The following is a 23,246-nucleotide window of genomic DNA, read 5'->3' as shown; positions in this document are numbered from 1 at the left end:
ACTAGCTTTTTTTCCTGCAGGAAAAAAAAAAGGTATTTGAAATTTCAATAGAGATTACATTGAATCTGCATTTTAGTTTGGGAAGTATTGCCATGTTCACAGTATTAAGTCTGCCAGTTGGTGAACATGGGGTATAGTTCTGTTAATTTATAGGTCTTTTTTAATTCCTTTATTTTAAAAGATTTTATTTATTTGAAAGAGAGAGAGCAGGAGTGGGGGAGGCAGATGGAGAAAGAGAATCAGACTTCCCCCCCCTCCCCCCGAGCAAAGAGTCCAGTACAGGATTCAATCCCAGGTTATTCACCATACAGTACATAATTAGTTTTCAATTACATTGAAAATGCAATACATGCCCTCCCTAATAGCCATCACCAGACTAACTCATCCCCCCTCCCTTCTAAACCCTCAGATTGTTTCCCAGAGTCCATAGTCTCTTATGGTTCATCTCCCCCTCCAGTTTCCCCCCTCTTCATTTTTCCCTTCCTTCTCCTGCTGTCCTCATGCTACTCCTTATGCTCTATGAATAAGTGAAACCGTATGATAATTGACTTTCTTTGTTTGACTTATTTCACTATAATCCCCTCCAGTTCCATCCATGCAAATGTTGGGTACTCATTCTTTCTGATCCTTTCTGATGGCATATACAGACCACATCTTCTTTATCCATTCATCTGTTGAGGGGCATCTCAGCTCCACAGGTTTGGCTATCGTGGTCATTGCTGCTATGAACATTGGGGCGCATGTGGCCCTTCATTTCACTACCTCTGTATCTTTGGGGTAAAGACCCAGTAGTGCAATTGATTAGCTCTATTTTTCACTTTTTGAGGAATGTCCACTCTGTTTTCCAAAGTGGCTGTACCAACTTGCATTCCCACCAACAGTGTAAGAGGGTTCCCCTTTCTCTACAAATTCTCCAAACTTTGTTGTTTCTTGCCTTGTCACTTTTTGCTGTTCTAACTGTTGTAAGGTGGTATCTCAGTGTGGTTTTGATTTGAATTTCCCTGATGGCTAATTTTCTTTTTGAATTGTTCACTGCTAATGTGGAATACAACTGAATTTTGCATATTAATCTTGTATCTTAAAAACTTGCTGAACTCACTTATTCATTCTAATTATTTTGGGGGGAGGGCTTCATAGGATTTTCTGTGTGAATAATCCTATCATCTACAAATAGAAAGTTTCATATTAATCCTAATCTAGATGACGTTTATTTCGTTTTCTTGACTGAATGTCCTGGTTAGGCTCTATGGGGAAAAGTCAAAATGAAATGGTGAGAATGGGCATTGTTGGCTTATTCCCGATCTTAAGATTCCAAACTTTCATCATTAAATATGATGGTAACTGTGGGTTTTTCATAAATGCCCTCTATCAGGTTGAGGAAGTTCCCTTCTATTCATAGTTTGTTGAGTTGGGCTATTATGAAAGAGTATTGGGTTTTGTCAAGTCCTTTTTATATGTGTATTGAGATGACCCTCTGGGTTTTGTCCTTTATTAATGTAGTATATTACATCAATTGATTTTTAGATGGTAACATAACCTTGTATTTCTGGAATATTTGAGTTAGGTCAAATAAAGACAAGTCCTGTGAATGGGATACTCCAGGGAACTGCCAGGCAGATCAAATAGTAATACTTCTTTGGGAAAGAGGCTTTTAGGAGACCTCTAACCTCTGTCCCTGCTAGGCTGCTGGTTTCACAGCTACCATAATTGTGAGGCTGGTGGTTTTCATGGCTGCTCTTTGGGAGGAAGGAGATAGACTAGAAATGCCACTAAGCTCCTCATTGTTCTGAGATTCAGCTGATTTTCTTCAATAAACACTCTCAGGTTATTGCCAGCTTCTGATTAATTTCTGGAATTCTGAAAAAAGTTGATCCTGACAATTTTTCTCCAGTGTTGTCCTTGCTTTGATGGAGAAGTAGATTTTCAGAAGTCCTTACACTGCCATTCTTATATCTCTGCTATTCTTATGAAATGTGAAGAAATATCCTTCTTAATATGCCTGACCTATAATGATTGTTTTTATTTTTAGGGTTATCTATGAGACTCTTGTTTTATCATCTCCTTGGATGTCCTGATGCAACGCTGTATGGCTTCCTTCAGTGTCTCAGTTCTAGCAGCTCTATTTATAACTCTTTGAGCCCAGACATTCCTTGTGAACTCCACACACACAGATGAGCTTCTGTCAGTATCTCTTGGAGGACCTACAGGCATCTCAAACCCAATTTGCCCCAAATTAAATACATCATTAATCTTTTCCTCCTACCTCTTACCTGCCATCCCTATGTTACCTTTCATGGTTAATGGCATGCATGTACTATGGCATGCATATACTATGTATGTGGCCAAGGAAATCAATAGTCACCCTTGACAATAATCTTTGCCAACCCCTCCAAACCATCAAATGAGTGTTTTATCTGATCATCCCATCTTTCTGCTTCTTGACGATGTTACTCCTCCTTTTTTGACTCCCTGTTGCATATAGAATAGCATCTGAGTGTGTTAGGACTATCCACAAGGAACGTCGGGGTTTGGATTCTGTCCTCCCCAGCATCATCCCTCCTCGTGCTCCCAGCCATCTTGAGTTTACTTCCCCATAATTAACATTATCTTTTGTTCGTGCTACTCCAAGAGAAATTCCTGTGTGCTTTTATTAGTCTCACATTTTTTTTTCTTTTCTGCTTCTGCACAATTGGGTCCAGCTGCTTGCCACTCGGTGATCTTAGTGCAGGAAGCCTTACAGCACAGCTGCAGCCTCAGCAACCTTAACTGACCCGCGGTTCTAACTGTACCCGCCAGTGTCTGCACCCAGCTCACCTGACCAAGGCTGTCACAGTCAGCATGACCCACACTTTTCCAGTCCACCTTCTTGGTATGTCCTTGACCGATCTCATCAGCAAGCGCTTTCATTTCCCCTCAGACTGCGCCAACGTGTTGGTCCCAGCCATCATTTTAACCCTGGAAGAGAGAGTTGCTTTCTTGCTTTTTACTTACTTCTTCTCTTCTTAAATGGAATTCTCTCTTCTAGTCACTTCTACCAGCAAAGGGATCAAATGGGTGGGTTTACCAGCTAAAATCTGTAGCTGGTCTGTGAAATCCTGTCCGTAACTCAGGATGATTGCTAGAGTTAACTGTGTGAGTGGATGTAAAAAGCCCGAACTTGGGATCTTGTTAATGGTTGCTGCTCAGTAGACGGCAGCTCCGTTTCTTGTCACTGTTGTGATTACCCACCTGTAACCTCTGCTGAGAGATTTCAGCCCCATAATCCTTTGTTTCTTCATCTTAATCCTTAACTTCCTCTGACTGTTCCTTTTAGGTTCTGAGCAAGCAGGCTGCTTGGATCTGGATCTGGCAGATCCTGAAATCTCTGCTTGGCTTTGTCAGACAAGTTCAGGCATGTACAGACATGTCCACGAGTTTCTCAGAAGGTTGACTTTGCCAAAGCCATAACACCACTCCCCCTCCCTTCCCACCGGGTCCTCTGCTCCAAGCTGTTGGCCATAAGTTCGTGCTTTCGAAACGTCCGTATTTACACAGAGTCTGTGCCTCTGATTTACCCAGTGTCCAGCTGCTGATACTTATCTTGAAATTTCTAAGTGCAAGACTGCAATCAAAGCGTCAGGGTACAGAAATGAACAAATAAAGATGTTTGGGGACTGCCTGCTTTTCTCATGCGATTTGCACATTTTTCTTGGCTTGCATAATCCGAGGTGGCTGGGACGATGGGCCCCTTCATTCCTTGGCCCAGTGGTACGGCACATGGCAATGTTACAAATACAGGAGCTGGACATGCAGGAGGGGCCTCACCCCTGCTAGGAAAGTGTCCACCTCTGTGCCTCCCAGACAGCGTTGACGCATTCAGACAAGCTGGACAAAGAACGTACAGTCTACATTCCCTGGCCTTTGAAGGGAAGATGTTGCAATGTACAGGCAATTGGAGTGTTTGCCTAATTCATCAAAACATTCACATTTGCTAGTAATACAATGCATCTATGATGAGAAAGACCCAGGGGGAGCTCTGTGGATTAAGGGTAAAATGGCTCATGTTTCCTAATTTCTACCATTGGGCTAAGCTTTGAAGCAGCTCTCCCTTCATTCATGAAAGTGTTACAGTGTTGTTTAAAATTCATGGGCTTTGGAACCAGATGCCTCTGTGGCTCAAACTTGCTGGCTGTGGGATCTTGGGCAATATACCCTTTCTAAAGCCTCTGCTCTCATCTGGCAAGTAAGGGTAGGATAATAAAATGAAACTCTTAGCGCTTTTATGAGGATACTTTGAGATGATGCATAACACTTAGCAGGGTAATAGTGCTATAAATGAACTTTTATCATTCACTTACTTTTTCAGCGCCTACCATGTGCCAAGCACTCTGTTGGGCATTTAGCATTTCTTTCATCTTGGAGTTGGTTGAACATTTGAATGGGAGTCCGGAGACAGGCAGAAGCGTATTTTGAAAGAGGCAAAGAAGTCTTGAGTTTAGCTGAGTTATCTCCTTTTACTGATTAACATTCATGGTCTTGGACAGGAGACATCTCTCTAAACTGCAGTTCCTTCAGTTGTCAAGCAGAGTAACTCCTCCTATTCCAAAGAACAAATGGAAAGATCTAATGGTTATTATGGTCATTATAATAGCATTCATGTAGAGCTTGTTAGTTTCCTAGCACTTTCCAAGTATTTTAAATTTACTGCTTTATTTAATCTTTACAACCTCTCTGGGAAGAATTTGTATACAAATTTTGCAAATGAAGCCACAAGGGATAGAGAAATTAAGTGACCTGCCTGCATCTAGCCATACCAGCGAGTGATACCAGCGAGTCTCACTTAGGGGGGCTGTACCCTCCGCATCAACACTTTCTGTTTGGTGGACTGTAGAACCCTGTAGAAATAGGGAGATTTATTACGACCACTCTGGAAAACTTTACCTAATGAACTATGTTTTGTTCTGATGATTGTAGGATCCAACTAAGGGACCTGAAGCAACACCTCCACATTGCATTTTCCGCTGAGCATTTTATTGTGAAACTTCTCAAACATGCAGAAAAGTTGAAAGATTTTTACAGTCAACATAGATTATACCTACCATCTGGATTTGACAATTACTGTTTTACTGAACTTGCCTCACCACTCGTCTAGCCATCTCCAGACTTTCCTCCCTCTATCAATCATCCATCCTATTTGTGACTCATTTCAAAATAAGCTGTGGTCATCCCCATACAACACCCAAAACTCCAGCATGCATACCATGAATTGGAATTTAATATACCTTATGATTTTTCCCCCAAAATGCAATCTTAGTGCCCATATCCAGCACAAAGTTTGGGCAACCTCAGAAAATAATTAAACACATATTGAACCAGGCGAGGAGTGTCTACTTTTAATATGATCACTTTATTCTTCCTGCCGCTGTTGATTTTCACACCTGATTTTTCAATACTGAGAGCCCGTCTGCTGTTCAGCTGCTTTCTTCCCTGCTCAGACCTTCCATTTTCATCCCAGACATAATGACTCCTGCTCAGTTTTTCCCACTCCCACCCTCAACCTCTTGTGCCCAAATCCAGCCACAGCTCGCTGTCTGCCAGACCTCTATATATCCAGTGGCATTCCTGTGTTGCCACAGAGCTCCACGTGGTATTTAAGTCTCTGTCTGACCCAGCCAATTATTACAATAACACCTTATATTTAGTTGGTGCTGGCTCATTATTTCATTCAGTAAGTATTTACCAAGAGCACATTTAACCAGGTGACCAGGAGACGGGGAGGCCACGGACGGGCGGGGATTACAGAGTAACAAAAGAATCAAACCCATCAGAACATATTTATTGCATGACCTCTGTGTACAGGGCATTGCCATCCAGGATTTGACGGTCAAGTTGAAGGAAAGAAGGAAAGGCCCGGGAGTCCACTGGAGGCCAGCTACAGAGAGAAGTGGGGGGGGGGGGAAGTTCGCTGTGGTCTGGTAGTAGATCTGTTGGTGTGCATGCCTGCCAAAGTGATGTAGGATAAGGCTGCTCCTGGGATTCAACTGGGATTTCTGGAGAGAAGTGAAGCTGTAAATAAATATCGGGTAGACCCAGGACCAGGCACTCGGGGAGGGATTGAAGAGGGCTTTTTTGAAAGGAGGAAAGAATTATATGGGGCAGTTATCAGAATGTCTTAGGATATGTGGAGGGATTGAACGACACAGTCAAAACGTACAGTGGAAGGGATTGCCACCTGGACGGAGTCTGTGGAATTGCAAAGACGGTTGTACTGCAAAGTTGAGACCTTTTCCAGGACTGTCAGAGCTGAGATTGTTGCGCAGCGTGCTAGGTGCCCCAGAAGACAGAGGCTGGTGGTAACATTCTGCTTAATTGATGAAAAAACCAGAAACGGGGAGTTCAAGAGAGGAGGGGGTGCCTGTAAAGGGACCGATGGGAAATTAAGCAGGGAGAAGCTGACGATCGTAAAGACCCAAGGAACCATGTGTAACAAGTCCAGCTCGTCCAAGAAGACAAGCTGGTGTCCTGATGCCGCTGCCTTCTAGATGTAAGAACTAGAGTTTGATGAACCCCAATTGTCTTTGTTATAAAAGTAGAATCAAATTTACTCTCAGGGGATAGTGTGTGGGTTGAATGGGATGTTACGTGGAAAAGGTTCGGCACAGCACCTGTTGCAGAGAACTTATAATTTTAGTTTCTCTCTCGCACTTGGGTCCTCTCCTATACTTGAAGGTTATAGAATTGTGAGGCTGTCAGGGAACACAGACCATTTCAGAAGTTCTAGAAGCACAGATAGAGCACTGCTGTCGAGCACACATGGGTGAATTTTTTTTTAATATTTTATTTATTTGACAGAGAGAAATCACAACTGGGCAGAGAGGCAGGCAGAGAGAGAGAGGAGGAAGCAGGCTCCCTGCGGAGCAGAGAGCCCGATGTGGGGCTCGATCCCAGGACCCTGGGATCATGACCTGAGCTGAAGGCAGAGGCTTTAACCCGCTGAGCCACCCAGGCACCCCCATGGGTGAATTTTTTTAAGATTTTTTTTTTTCAGGGAAAATTGATTTTTAAAGTTGCTTTCCCTTAGCAAATGAAAGGAAGAAAGAAAAGAAAAGAAGAAGAAAGAAAGAAGGAGGCGTCATTCCACCAAGCCCAAGCACACAGCTTGGGAAGTAGAGCACAGATGGGATGTTGGCCCACACTATACTCATCTTCTCAGCCATGACAGCCCTGCCCATGTTTCCAAGTAACATTACTCTGGGAGGGGAGAAGTCAGACAACCTTGATACCCCAGAATAGAGTTAATAGGTCCCATCAATGAAGCCATTCAGGGACTGAGAAACCTTCTCTCTGGGTGGCTGCAAAGTGGAAGGAAGGCCCTTGTTAGAAGAACCCAGTGCCCTTGCCACCTCTAAGATCTGGGGGCTCTGACTCCATCCCGTGGTAACATGACTTTCCCCACATCACCCTACCATTGGTGTGGAAGTAGGTCCACAGTAAAGCTGATAACCCATGTTTTCTTCTGCATTTGGAATTCCACTTTCAGGCATCTACTTGTTAACTCTCTGAAGATGGCAGGAGATGTCCTACAGTGGGTTCACAAACAAGCCCGCTCACTCCCTATACTCTGTGGTATCCACACGCCCTTCCCTTACTTCCCCAGCCCCCACTTTTATGTTGAATGATGACGAATCCACTTGGGGAGGGATTCTCGGTATTTGGAAGGACACTATTGAGTGACGATGCTCTCAGATGGGTGCATCCTGACACTCTGCATTCTCAGACGTCTTCCAAATGCTCAGGTCCACCTGTGTCCTCCCCCAGAGTGAGGAGGAGGGTTATTTACCCCCATTCTGTGCCATGTTTCATCTCCTGGGTACGTCGATGCCCTCTTTGTACCTTTGTGCCCCACAAAACCTTTGAATAAAAGCTCCTTCAACTTCAGTCCCCAGACCATGCCAGCCACATCATAGGCACCCAGCTGTTCTCCCCATTCCCCTTTTCCTCTTTCTCTGCAGCCTTCCCCAACTCCACCCCCTCCAACCAGTGCAAACTACACATATAAATAAACACACACCCGGCCAGCTCTCCAGACATGTATGAATCCCAGTGTCAGCCTCAGTTTGGGCTCACATTGCTGTGTAGTAAATCTATCATGAGTATTTGTGAAGTCCTCACAGGATGTCCAACTGAATTGAGTTCTTGGGACACATTTTAAATGGAAAAGTCAGTGGACCCTGCTGTGCAGAAGTGCAGTCAAATAAGGACAGGTTTACTTTTAAAACATAACTTTGACACTTTTTTTTTGTTTTATAAAATAAAACCATCTCATTTTAAACAGATTTAAAAATTCAGACCAACAAATAAAAAAGAGAGATAAAGAGAGAAAGAAAAATAATGGCTGAAAAATTGCACTATCCAGACAAATTATCTGCTGAATTTTGATTTGTTTCATTGCAGGAATTTTTCTAATTTATTTAAGTAGGTTTGAAGGTTTGTAAATACAACCATTGCTAATATTTTGCTATTTTAAACTATGAACATTCTTAGAATCATATCTTTGAGGAGATCCATGATCATTACCTTAGAATAAATTTCCAGATGCGAAATCAGTAACAGAGTTCCCCACAGGCGATCATTTGGCACGTCATGCCAGCTTCAACTTCAAATTTTTTTTTAAAGATTTTATTTATTTATTTGGCAGACAGAGATCACAAGTAGGCAGAGAGGCAGGCAGAGAGAGGGGGGAAGCAGGCTCCCCGATGAGCAAAGAACCTGATGCGGGGCTCCATCCCAGGACTCTGAGATCATGACCTGAGTCGAAGGCAGAGGCTTTAACCCACTGAGCCAGCCAGGCACCCCTCAACTTCAAATTTATCCCAAATCCCAGTGTTGCTCACCAATTTCACTTCCACTGCTCTACTCTATCTCCCCTTACACCATCACCTTCCTTGAATCCACTGCCCTTGACCAGCTCCTCTTATACCCTAGATAACCTCCCTGAAGGTACCATCCTAGTCTACCTCCCCCCACCCCTCATCACTACTATTACTTAGCCGTTGGCTTCCCTCTTCATACAATGACTCCTTGAGTATTTTTTTTCTTTTGCTTAACAGGATGAGAAATCTTTTTTTTTTTAAGATTTTATTTGAGAAAGAGAAATCACAAGTAGGCAGAGAGGCAGGCAGAAGGAGAGCGGAAGGGAAGCAGGCTCCCTGCCAAGCAGAGAGCCTGATGTTGGGCTTGATCCCAGGACCCCAGGATCATGACCTAAGCCGAAGGCAGAGACTTCAACCCTGAGCCACCCAGGTGCCCCAAGATGTGAAATCTTTTTAAAAATGAAGTCAGATCCTGATCTATCAGTCTACTCCTAGAATACTTAGACTTGAGCCCCCATCTTGGCCCTACAAATCTTCATAATGCTATGTGATCTAGTCCCTAGCTGTGCCTGTGGCCTCCTTCTCCCTGTTGCACATCCCACCCCCTGCACATTTCAGGCTGGCTCTGCTGGCCCTCCCACTGTTTGTTCCCTCAATGAAACAGGCTCATTCCTGCCTCAGGACCTTCTCAGTGGCTTCTCCTCCTCCAGAAAACTCTTCATCCAGATCTCTGACAAGCCCCTTCATAACTCATTCTAAAATAGTTCAAGTTCCATTACTCTCCCCACCCCATACAGTTAACCCTGTCAATACCCTGCTTTAGTTTTACCATTGTATAAATCCCTTTATGATATACATGTACTTTTCTGCCTCTGCATACTGGAATGTATGCTTCACGAGTCCTTTATCACTGCACCCCAAAAAGCCAGAAAAATCCCTACATTAGTAGATGCTTAATAAATATCAGCTGAAGGCATGTATGAAAGAATGAAGGTATTATTTATTCTATTAAAGCATACGCATAACAATAAACCTGGGGATGCCTATTGACAAATTGACCTTTGAAAAAGCATAACTTCCCATTAGCAGAGAATTAAAGAGAATAGTTTTTAACTTGACTTGTTCAAGGTATTTTCATGTTTATTTTCTTAATATCCCTTGGAAAAAAAAGTTATATAAAAAATGATGTTGATTAAGAAAAAAATTCGTTAGGTGTTTCATCTGGTTACAACCTTCCCGAGAAAATGACTCAATATAAGTGTGATATAAAACTTTCTGAAGAATAAACAGATTTCTTTTTCCTCATAACCGAGCTTCCTTCCGTATGTACTTAACTATGTGTACAGAGGGGGCAAATAAAAGACGATAAAAGTCAAAGTAGGTAAAATTCAAAAGACAGTTATACGGTATATGAGAAAAAGTCTTGATCTCTGGAATCAGACCTATGTGAATTCATATTCTAGAACCATGACTTAGGGAGCCAAAGGGGACATTTTTTAATGACTCACTGAGACTCAACACCCTCCTCTGTAACATGGAGATAATCGTTACTTCCCTTCCTGAGGTACAGTTAGGACTAAGTAAAAACCAGACAGGGCATTTTACCGAGCACATCTAGAACAGGATCTAATGTGCTCAATAAATGAAAGCTATTTTTATCTACTCTTGTCATATTGGCGACTTCAGCTGTTCCTTCGGAAACCTTGCAGAGAAAAGGTATTGTGGGACACAAGGACTGTCCTTCAGTGTGTTAGGAACCATTTTTGTGGAGGAAGGGGTTTCTTAGGAAGGAAAAAAACAGCTTCACAGACCCTGGTCAATAAAGGAACTCAGCCTCAACAGCTCGAACAATCCAGCGAATCACAAAACTCATGAAGCAGGTCACACCTGACATCCTCAAGGAGAGGCTGGAGGGCAGTCACATTATTACTATTATATTACTAGTGGACTCTGGAGAATATGCCCCCTGACCTGTTACTGATATTTGAAGTTTCTTTTTCAGTGTCCGTCTGTTTTGCTTGTCCGTGACAGATATACATATATATATTTATTTTATTTTATTGTTTGACAGAGACAGAGAGCACAAGCAGGGGGAGTGGCAGGCAGAGGGAGAAGCAGACTCAATGATAAGCAGCGAGTCTGAAGTGGGGCTCGATCCCAGGACCCTGGGATCATGAACTGAACCAAAGGCCAACGCTTAACTGACTGAGCCAACCAGGTGTCCCTGTGACAGAGAAATTTAAAGGAAGAATTTTCCTATGGCCACTCAAAGCATGCCTCTTAAAGGATCTTCTCCATTGATGAAGATACGTAGAAACTTGGCCTTGAAAGGAATATGCTTATGAAAGGAGATGAGTTTCAGCATTCCTCCTAAATACCTCAGCAGTTGGCCGCAAGCGTGCAAATGCCAGTGTTCTGTGAAAATTCTTCTTTCCTAATATAATCGCTGCTCCCAAGCTCGCTGGCTGTCAGCACATTACAGTAAGAATAAAATCATTTCTTTTCTTTTGGTCCTCACTCAGGAAACCCAACCCTTTGGCCCCTTCTGTCTTCCTCTTTTAACTCCTAGTTGGGAAGTCTGGACTAAGAAGCTTGTTGGTTGGAGGCTTAAGAGAAGTAGACGACTTACCGGTATTTGCCCAATAACCTATATGGTTTTGCATTTTATCCAAATGGCTTGCACGTACATCCTGTGATAGAACATCCCCAGGGTTTACCCAGCTTTCTTAGCCAAGACATGCAGTAGAAGAGAAGGAGATGGTTCCAGTCCCTAGGAAGCCCTTGCTTTCTAAGTGCCCTTGACCATGTTGCTCTCCCTAAATCTGCACGCATCACAATTAAGATGGCAGGGCATGACTCGTACCGACCTGGGTCCAAATCCTGGCTTGGCCACTCACTCCTTGTATGATTTTCTTAACCTTTCAGAGCCCAGGTTTTTCCATCCCTAAAATGACTATTGCTGTACTTGTCGGCTCCTCATAGAAGTGTCATGACCAGTAACTGTAGTACCATAACGTCCAGTGCCTAGAACTGTAGTACCAGAACCCAGGGCCTAGCACAGTCTAAGAGCTCAATAAATGTTCCATTATTATGATCGATAAATGCGTGCTAGTCCTGGAGAAGCCTTACGCATACCAGCTGGGGTCCTCAATTCTGCATCACTAGTCGAGTCCTGGAGGTAACATTGCTATTCTTCTGCGCCCTCCCCCCCAACTCCAGAAATATTTATTCATTTAACAGTGGGTCATCAGAGTGCAGTCGTGAGTCATGCACTGTCCAAGCTGTTGGGGGACACTGATCCCCAGACAGATGTTCCTTCCTTCCACAATTCTGTCCATTCTTAGATCATCTTGGATTCTTCCCTCTCTGACACCCTTCCCCTAGCCAATAAGTTACTGAATTCTATTGGTTCTGTTGCCTTAATATTTCTCCATACCAACCCCCTCCCCTGGCTCCTCTCATGGTCACCAGCCCTCCGTTCTGCTTTGTTCACCTCTTGCCTGTGTCCCCACAGCAGCATCTTCACCATTTTCCCTGGGGCTGGCCTCAAGCTCCTGTCAGCAACTCTCCTCAATCCGTCCAAGTGTCTTGCTCAAACCCCATGCTGCTCAGAACAAAACTCAAAACAAAACAAAACAAAAATGAAAAAAAAAAAACCCTCCTGGGTGTTTCCTAGGAGGTCTTTGATCTTCTGACTCTGTTTGACCTCCAGGCTGATTTTTGGCCCCTTTCCTACAAGGGCAGGCTCTGACCACACAAAGCAACTAAAACAGCCTGATTATGCATTTGCTACTTTATGTTCTGTGCTTCTGTGCCTTTTCAAATACAGTGTCCCCTTTTTAGAAGGCCCTTCCCCCTTGCCTACTGGGAAAACTCAGTCTTCAATATTTATTTCAAATGTCACCACTACTGGGACCCATTCTCATAGAGTCGGTCACTTCATCTTGGGGGCTCTCTCTATGCCTTGAACCTTGGTGTCTCTTAATGAGTCATTAGTTATCAACTCAAATGTCACTGCCTCATGGCAGGCTTTGTTGCCCACTCCCTACCCCCAAACCACGACTTTCTACACCAGATCATTTCTCCTAGGATTTTCTGCTGTTTAGAGATATAGTTCACTGAGTCTTATAAACAAGCTTTTGTAGAGTAACCACACAATTATATAATTATAAAATAATCAACAATGTTTCTCACACTAAAATATGGGCAGAAATCCTGTGTTTTATTTCTCATGCAAAAACAAAACAAATTCCTCATCACAAGGAAATACTGGTATAAGAACATGCTGACTGGGGTGGGAGGTTGGGGGAACAGGTGGTGGGTAATGGGGAGGGCACGTTTTGCATGGAGCACTGGGTGTTGTGCAAAAACAATGAATACTGTTACGCTGAAAAAATAAATAAAATGGAAAAAAAAAGAGCATGCTGACTACTCAAACCTTAAAATTCTCATATTTATCCCTATGTGAAGCCAGATCAGGAAGAAGTCACATCTCTGGACCATATTCTTTGGGCCCCCTAATGAATTATCTTTTTGGAACAGTGATTTAGCACTATTCTCTTGGTGTTCATCCTGTGTGCCGCTAGTATAAAAACCAGATGTTTGCAGAACATCTTTTGGACTCTTGATCAAAGTGCTGGTGCAAACATCTTCCAATGTATTGCTCAGTGTCTTTTGTGACAGGTTTATCTCAGAAGTCAGATCCGGGACAGCATGTATATTTATCTACGTTTCCTTCTGCTAGATGCCAAGAGTAGATACCCATCATGTTTCTCTCTTTACTTAGGCTTCCAGGAAACTCAATACTTAATTTGGCACCCAACTGCTCTAACTTTACTCCACTAAGATTTCTTTTTTTACAGTTTACTTCTGTTTTCTCTCTTCCCATTATTGACTCCCCTGTTTCTTTTCCAGCCTCTCATATGTGCCTTTTCCCACCCCTGGTTATAAGATCTGTGACAAGGAAGTGCGTGTTAATAGAAGCATGCCTGTTCAAGTCACAGGACACTGAGTTTCAAGCTCAGCTCTCTCTGTTGCTGGACATAGAACTTTAATTGCCTCTCCCTTCAGTTGTCCCAACTTAAAAACCAAAAAATAATGGCATCTAGTTGTGATTTTTTTTAGGAATATTATATGTTAAATGTATATATACATACATGAGCATTCCTACTACAGTGCTCATAATTTAAGAGGGGCTTTTAAAAAAACTATGTTTGTGCCTCCTCAAAACCTGTTAGAACATGGAGAATAAGTGTATGTACAGATAAATGATAAAGGGGGAAATAACAAAGGCAACAGGATTGTCCACGGTCAGCTGTGTAACATAAGAATTTGACCTTGGATGAGTTCATACGAAAGATCAGTCACTGTACCTTAAAGGATGTACAGGATATACACACATGAAGAACAGAAAGAGGGTGGTCTGGCTGGGGGGACTTGAAGGGAAAGGAGTAAAATGAGAAAGCCCAAAGGAGGAGGACTTCACAGCAAGTTTATTAACACAAACATCAAAGTAGGTACTACAGTGATAACATTTTTTTAAAAAAAAATTCAGAAAGCTCCTACTTCTACAGTAGAGGGTCACTTAATCTGCAATGAAAAAGGTAATTTCTTAGACTATTAAAGGGAAAAGCAAAGGCAATATTCAGAGCATTCCTCTCCCTCCTCAAATTTTAAAGAACTGAAAATACAGAAAATGTAAAGGGAGGAGCTCTAGAAATCTCCAAGATTATCCATTCACCTTCAGAAGCCAAGAAACAGATTTCTGGAACCATGGAACAGAGGAGCAAGATTGAGTGCTCAGCATCACGTAGGGCTGCACATCTGAAGAAGAGAAGGGAAAGGTCAAAGTCTCATAACAAGATAGGAATGCACTCTGCCTCCCTGTCCACGTTGGGACTCCCACTTTGTCCATTCATCAGGTCCTCTCCATCTCTGGGTCCCTGCCTTGCACCTAGTCCATCTGGGCATGGGAAGGACAAGTTTGTCTAAAAGCAAAATCCTTTTTCTCTTCTGAGTCCTGGATCTTGATCCACTTCAGTGCCAAAATTTATGGTGATCAATGAGACCGAAAAGGTCTGCGTCATGTTCAGAGCATGTTCCTTACTCATTTGTATGGCTAGATCTGAAATACCAGAAGAAAGTGTGTTTTGAGAGTCTGCTGTGAGGTTGCCAACTGAGTATTTGGATTTAGATGGATCACACGCAACACTTTCAAATGGTTTTCAGCTCAGTATCCAAACATTTGGTTTCTTATCTCCACTAATTCCAAATTTTATAAAGTTGCTGAAAGTTTATTGTGGATACATTCATACATGCCTGAAAAAGATGCAGTCAAAGTAGGTTTTCACTTATTGGGTGGGGCTGGAACATGCTTTCCAAAGCAAAACGTATAAGTACAATGAAAAGAAAGACTTCTGCCCTCGCAATAACATTTTTTCAAGAATCTAGAAAGGATAGAAGAGATGATCTATTCTGGAGATGAGTAATAGTTTAATAGACAGCTGCTTTCTAGTGGAGTGTGTTGAGAATCCTGAAGCTATCAGGGTTGGTTCAACATCCGCAAATCAATCAATGTGATAGAACACATTAATAAAAGAAAGAACAAGAACCATATGATACTCTCAATAGATGCTGAAAAAGCATTTGACAAAGTACAGCATCCCTTCCTGATCAAAACTCTTCAAAGTGTAGGGATAGAGGGCACATACCTCAATATTATCAAAGCCATCTATGAAAAACCCACCGCAAATATCATTCTCAATGGAGAAAAACTGAAAGCTTTTCCATTAAGGTCAGGAACACGGCAGGGATGTCCATTATCACCAGTGCTATTCAACATAGTATTAGAAGTCCTAGCCTCAGCAATCAGACAACAAAAAGAAATTAAAGGCATCCAAATTGGTAAAGAAGAAGTCAAACTATCACTCTTCGCAGATGATATGATACTATATGTGGAAAACCCAAAAGACTCCGCTCCAAAACTGCTAGAACTTGTACAGGAATTCAGTAAAGTGTCAGGATATAAAATCAATGCACAGAAATCAGTTGCATTTCTGTACACCAACAACAAGACTGAAGAAAGAGAAATTAAGGAGTCAATCCCATTCACAATTGTACCCAAAACTATAAGATACCTAGGAATAAACCTAACCAAAGAGACTAAGAATCTATACACAGAAAATTATAAAGTACTCATGAAAGAAATTGAGGAAGACACAAAAAAATGGAAAAATATTCCATGCTCCTGGATTGGAAGAATAAATATTGTGAAAATGTCTATGCTACCTAAAGCAATCTACACATTTAATGCAATCCCTATCAAAATACCATCCATTTTTTTCAAAGAAATGGAACAAATAATCCTAAAATTTATATGGAACCAGAAAAGACCTCGAATAGCCAAAGGAATATTGAAGAACAAAGCCAAAGTTGGTGGCATCACAATTCCGGACTTCAAGCTCTATTACAAAGCTGTCATCATCAAGACAGCATGGTACTGGCACAAAAACAGACACATAGACCAGTGGAACAGAATAGAGAGCCCAGAAATCGACCCTCAACTCTATGGTCAACTAATCTTCGACAAAGCAGGAAAGAGTGTCCAATGGAAAAAAGACAGCCTCTTCAATAAATGGTGCTGGGAAAATTGGACAGCCACATGCAGAAAAATGAAATTGGACCACTTCCTTACACCACACACGAAAATAGACTCCAAATGGATGAAGGACCTCAATGTGAGAAAGGAATCCATCAAAATCCTTGAGGAGAATGCAGGCAGCAACCTCTTCGACCTCAGCCGCAGCAACATCTTCCTAGGAACAACGGCAAAGGCAAGGGAAGCAAGGGCAAAAAGGAACTATTGGGATTTCATCAAGATCAAAAGCTTTTGCACAGCAAAGGAAACAGTTAACAAAACCAAAAGACAGCTGACAGAATGGGAGAAGATATTTGCAAACGACATATCAGATAAAGGGCTAGTATCCAAAATCTATAAGGAACTTAGCAAACTCAACACCCAAAGAACAAACAATCCAATCAAGAAATGGGCAGAGGACATGAACAGACATTTCTGCAAAGAAGACATCCAGATGGCCAACAGACACATGAAAAAGTGCTCCACGTCACTCGGCATCAGGGAAATACAAATCAAAACCACAATGAGATATCACCTCACACCAGTCAGAATGGCTAAAATTAACAAGTTAGGAAATGACAGATGCTGGAGAGGATGTGGAGAAAGGGGAACCCTCCTCCACTGTTGGTGGGAATGCAAGCTGGTCCAACCACTCTGGAAAACAGCATGGAGGTTCCTCAAAATGTTGAAAATAGAACTACCCTATGACCCAGCAATTGCACTACTGGGTATTTACCCTAAAGATACAAACATAGTGATCCGAAGGGGCACGTGTACCCGAATGTTTATAGCAGCAATGTCTACAATAGCCAGACTATGGAAAGAACCTAGATGTCCATCAACAGATGAATGGATCAAGAAGATGTGGTATATATACACAATGGAATACTATGCAGCCATCAAAAGAAATGAAATCTTGCCATTTGCGACGACGTGGATGGAACTAGAGCGTATCATGCTTAGTGAAATAAGTCAATCGGAGAAAGACAACTATCATATGATCTCCCTGATATGAGGACATGGAGAAGCAACATGGGGGGGGTAGGGGGATAGGAGAAGAATAAATGAAACAAGATGGGATTGGGAGGGAGACAAACCATAAATGACTCTTAATCTCACAAAACAAACTGGGGGTTGCTGGGGGGAGGTGGGATTGGGAGAGGGGGAGCGGGCTATGGACATTGGGGAGGGGAGGCGAACCATAAGAGACTATGGACTCTGAAAAACAACCTGAGGGTTTTGAAGGGTCAGGAGTGGGAGGTTGGGGGAACAGGTGGTGGGTGATGGGGAGGGCACGTTTTGCATGGAGCACTGGGTGTTGTGCAAAAAGAATGAATACTGTTATGCTGAAAAAATAAATAAAAAGGGAAAAAAAAAAAAAAAAAGAATCCTGAAGCTACACTCTTGGCAGACCACGAGGGAGGATCACGGTATTTTGGTCATGCCTGCCCCAAACATGGAAGCAGCCCCAGGTTGGACATGTGCCATTTCTGATCTGACCCTAATGCAATCCTTTCCTAATGTCAAAGAGTGAAAGTGACTAGACAGTTGGCATCCAGGTGCAGAAGCCAGGTTTCCTGACTTCGCTTACATGGTTTGATAGAGAAGTGACTGTACCTGCCTAGCAGTTCCCCCCATGTGTTTTGTTCTTAAAGGCAAACAAACAAACCCAAACTATTAATGAATTAAGGTTTCCTTCCATTCCAGAAGAAATGTCCCAGATGGGTCCCTAAATCCTGATGTGGCCTTGTCCCAGCGTCTCAGCTGTAACCACACAGCACAGGAAGAACTCGTGGATTTCTCATAGATGTTCTCACGTTAGAAGGCAAAGCCTAGCCCTTCCTGCCTTTCCTTAATTGATACTTGTTTGCTAACAGTAAATAAGGCCCAGATTTTTCTTCATCTGTAGGGGAGTGGGTAGCTATTTTTTCCTTGAGCCTGCCAGGTTCTGTGTTATATAAGGGAGAACTTTAGGAAGAGAAGTCTTGCCTTAATGCAGGGAGGAAGCAGCCAGGCCAGACATACTTGTAACACATGGAAAGAGGTTGGAGCAAGCGTGAGCAGTGTTGCACAGATGTGCTGAGGACGGATGGTGGAGGAACACAGTTCTCCCCTCCATTTTTTAATCCCTTCAGCTGATCCCACCCAAACAAATTCTTCGTAGGATTTCAGAGCCACAACTGGACGGAAAGCTGCCCACACCTTCTACCTTAGACTCTCACCCTCTTTTTTGTTTTCTTTAGTAGGCTCTGAGCTCTCCCCTGCTAATTCAGAGCATATTTTAGACTTCTGGGGAAGCGCACCTCCCCATAAACGTGCATGTACAGAAGTCAGCATCTTAAAGCAAAATATATAAAAAGCTGGGATTTTACTCCAATTCCTAGGATCCACTGTGTTTTCCAAGGAGGGGATATTGGTGTCACCTGGTCCTGCATGAAAATAATTCCTCTAAGTTTAGACTGTAACGTTCAAACAGTCGAGGGTGAGCATCCCGGAGTGTGCCCATGGATTGAATCTGACTTTCGAAGATCTGAACACTAGCCCTGACTGCTCTGACACACGTGCGTGTTCATGCACATGCACACACACACCCTGCATGTTCTGACACACGTGCGTGTTCATGCACGTGCACGCACACACCCTGCATGTTCTGACACACGTGCGTGTTCATGCACGTGCACGCACACACCCTGCATGTTCTGACACACGTGCGTGTTCATGCACGTGCACGCACACACCCTGCATGTTCTGACACATGTGCGTGTTCATGCACGTGCACGCACACACCCTGCATGTTCTTTGGGAAAATATTGTCTCTTCTGGGCCCAAACTGCTCTGTAAATTCCCTCTGCTTGCCAGCCTCCTTGACCCCCAAGAGCAGTTGCTCCGACAGAATCTTGTACTCACATCAATCGCCCAATTGTTCTTCCTGCACTGGATTGGGATTGTGTGCTTGCTCTACCGGTGTGAGGTGAAAGAATCTGGGTTTTAGAGGCAGATTTGGACTGAAATCCTCATTCCACCCTCCCAAGTGAATGGCCTTGAGTGAGGTATTTAGCCATTTATTTGTACAAAGTGTGGAAAACATGGTGATGATAATGTGTGCTTACCAAGATTCATTGGAAGATTGAAAATACGTACACATATAATCTTAAGATTTAGTAAATCTTTGTTTCCCTCACACTTCCTTAACATGTAGCATAAGCCCGACATGTGGTGGGTATTCCAAAAGTTGCTGTTGGGAAGAAAAAGAGACGGAGAGGGAAGGAAGGAAAGTGGCAACAGAGGGAGAAAAGAAGGAGGAAAAGAGAAAGGGAAAGAGAAAAGAAAAATAGGAGGAAGGAGGGAAGGGCAACAGGGATTGGGAAGGAAGGGAAGAAAAACGGATAAAGGCAAAGGGGAAATGGTGTTCATTTTGCCGTCTTCATTAGCTTGTGAGCTCCTAAGGGGCCTTCTGTGGCATAGTCATCTCTATATCCTCAGTTCCTAGCAGTGATATTATCATATTGTAACTACTCAATTAATGCTGGCTGGCCAAATTGTATTAATCTTTAACATGGGGATAATGACACATGCTGTGCTTTATCAAGGACCTCTATGAGTAACTGCTGGAACATTGAGTGTTGAAGTTCCTTGTAAATTGAGCAAGAGTACTGACGAGTGACGGAAGGTCTGGTATATGATGTTAAGCTGCACTGCAGGTCCCAAGTCCCCATTTGCTTAAGCTAATCAAGTGGGGTCCAAGGAGGCTACTTAGAAAAGTATCACCCCAAAGTTAGGTGCAGACATATTACAGACAAGTTTCATAGTACTTGTGTGTGCAAGGGATGAGAAGAGAGCTGAAATGTGGATTATAAAGGAGGATTGGACCATGAATTTGCAGAGAAAGAATGTATCATTAAAGAAAAAGAAGCCCGGGAGGATGAGGGCCTGGAGAGTAAAAGGGCAGGTAGAATGGATAGAGGTAACTAAATAAGCTCTAGATCACTTAGGGACCCAAGTGGCCCTTCTATAGACTTCCCCAAATGAGGGAAGAAATAATCTCCTCCCTTTGCAGGAAGGTGACGAGTCACCATATAGGATGTGGAGCATGGTATACCAGATAAAGAACTGGAGATCTGAGCCAAAGAAGATAACCACGTGGACATCTAGTACAAGGTCTACGGTGAGAGGCTGGAGACAATGATTTATCACAGTCTTTATGGTGGACTTCAGCGGTTCCTGGTAGAGAGCCCACATTGATCACTAGACACATAAGACAACATTTGAGGAACCCAAACATCACTGTAGTGGGAAAGTGAATACAAGGTAAAGCATGAGTAGAGCTAGTGGACTTTTCTGATAAGCTGTGAGGTCTTGGAAGCCAGCTTTAATGTAACTATGTCTTTTCTACTCTGAAGATTCCAAGAAATGGGGGCATTTAGGTTATGTAAAGTAGCATGACACGTAAACAGGATTGCTGTGCTAGATACTCTAAATTCCGTGACTCTGGGTTTATATACTTCTCTGAGTATGGGAGCCATGCATAAAATTTTATATTTCAGCCAGGCCAGCTGTTTTCTCATTGGAGGAAAGGAGTATGGATATAGAGAAACTGAATCTTAGAATGGAATAAAAATTATGCTGGGCTGAATGAAGGAGGATTATTTTTCTAGGAGAGCAGTATACTCTCGATGGAACATGGATCCTAGAGCACTTTTTCCACTCACGGGTGACATGTGCCCAGATCAAGAAATACAGAGACCAATTCCTCTTTTTCACCTGCTCTTCCAGACCCAGGATGACCTCAGGAACTACCTTTCATAAGAGAGAATGCTTTTCTAGGTGTTGCTTCCAGTCTGTAAAATTCACCCAGAGCATGGGAGGTTGTATTCTAGTGGTGAGAGCATAAGTCCTGGAGTACATACATCTAGACCTCACTGGATCACTTGGCAGCAGATAACTTGTCTCTGAAATGAGGGCAGCCATACTATCTCAACAAGGAGACATTAGGGATATGTGAAATTAAGAAAACTCCAAATAATTAGACTGCTACTTAGCAAGAGTAAAGTCAAAAAATTGTTAATATCAATAGTATTGTTTTCAGCATGACTATTGCGAACAGAGTTAAGATAGAAATTTGACAGCAGGCTTAGGGGATAATCCTACCCAACTGGAATCCCTCATTGAATGCCTCCATTCAATTCACTGAAATTTCTGAGCTCTTAATATTGGCAAGGCTATTATAAGGGTTATAGAGATTATTAAGGCTTTTTTTTAATCACAGAAGCTCAAAATTCATGAGATGAGAAGACAATTAACAAAAATACCTCTGAAATAGACCAAAGAGTAATTACGCCCATTAACATTAAGAACGATTTTGGCCTTTCAAAGGAGGGCATTATTTTACCTAATGAGAGGGTCAGGACAGACGTCATGAAACAGGGAGGTTTTCAACAACCCTGCATGAAAGCATGGTGTGTGGGTAAACAGATATGAACAAAGAAGGACAGACATTTTAGTGTGAGGAAGAGGGAAGAGCAAAGATACATAGGCTACTTTCTGTGTGACCAAGGACTGGGATGAGGCTGGACATGTAGGCTAGGCACACATGGTAGTAAGACTTAGTTAATTCTTTCTTGGATGGGCGATTGAGAAGCATCACACATCTTTCTTGAGTGATTCCCTATGAACGGAATATTTAGTTTCGTGTCTGAATTTCTCATGGTCTTGATATAATGACTGGACAGTAGCATTCAGAAATTGTTCAAGTAAATGGCTGGCTGGGTGGGTGGGTGAATGGATGGATGAACAAGCAAATAACAGTGATGGGATATACACACCAGCTGTCTTGTACCCATCTGCTTGTTCATTCATTCATTCAGTCAATGTTTAGTAAGTATTAAATAAACTGATACCTGAAACTGTACTGTGCAGTATATGTGCCTTGAACTTAACCAGAATTATCCTCTCTACCATAGGTAGTCCAGGGAAGACCATCTTGCCCACCCATGGAGAGATTAACTTTCTGTGTAGTACACTCTGTCTGTTAGAAGTCAGGGATTTTTTCCCCTTAGTCATCTTTGTTGAATCATTAATTTTGATAAGAAGGAGGATAGTTCTTTAAAAATATGGACCCCCCCCAAAACCAATTTTTATGTTTCCCCAAGCACTGCAATTGAGACCACTCTGCTTGGCTATTAATACTCTAATGGAACAGCATGCCCTCTTACAGAGGGGAAATCAGACATTGTGCTGAGCTGATTAGAAGTGATGGCATGGAGCTTCTTCCTGAGAACGGAAGTCCTGTAACCTCAAATACCGAGGACTATAAATCTCAGCAATATATAATGCTAATTGGTTTGAAAAGCCTCATCGAACGCGGAGAACGGAAGCCAAGTTCAGAATGCTCAGGACTGGAAGCTCCAGGCCTCCGCCTGCTTCCAGAAGGAGAGGTGTCATTTTCTCCCTCAGTGCTGGGAAGAGCAATCAAGGATTTTAGAAGTTGAGGTTTGCTAAATGCCAGACCGGAAGCCCAGCCTGATGGCGGGAGTGGGTCCATCTGAGGCCTGCCCGCAGCACCTTGATCTGGGAAGTGGGGGAAAAACGTGGGATTCAAACCACACTGAAGCTGAAGCTCTGAATTTGGGTCCATTCGTTAATATGTTTAAGAAGATCTAGTTGAGTCTTATGCACAGTGATCTTTGAGGACCACTGCCGCAGTGTCAGTCCCTACCCACGCCATGAGATCTTCCTCAGTCCCCTGCTTCTGTGTTATA

The sequence above is a fragment of the Meles meles genome, chromosome 11 (assembly GCF_922984935.1).
Source record: "Meles meles chromosome 11, mMelMel3.1 paternal haplotype, whole genome shotgun sequence".
Classification (NCBI taxonomy): domain Eukaryota; kingdom Metazoa; phylum Chordata; class Mammalia; order Carnivora; family Mustelidae; genus Meles; species Meles meles.
This window is presented reverse-complemented; position numbering follows the sequence as displayed.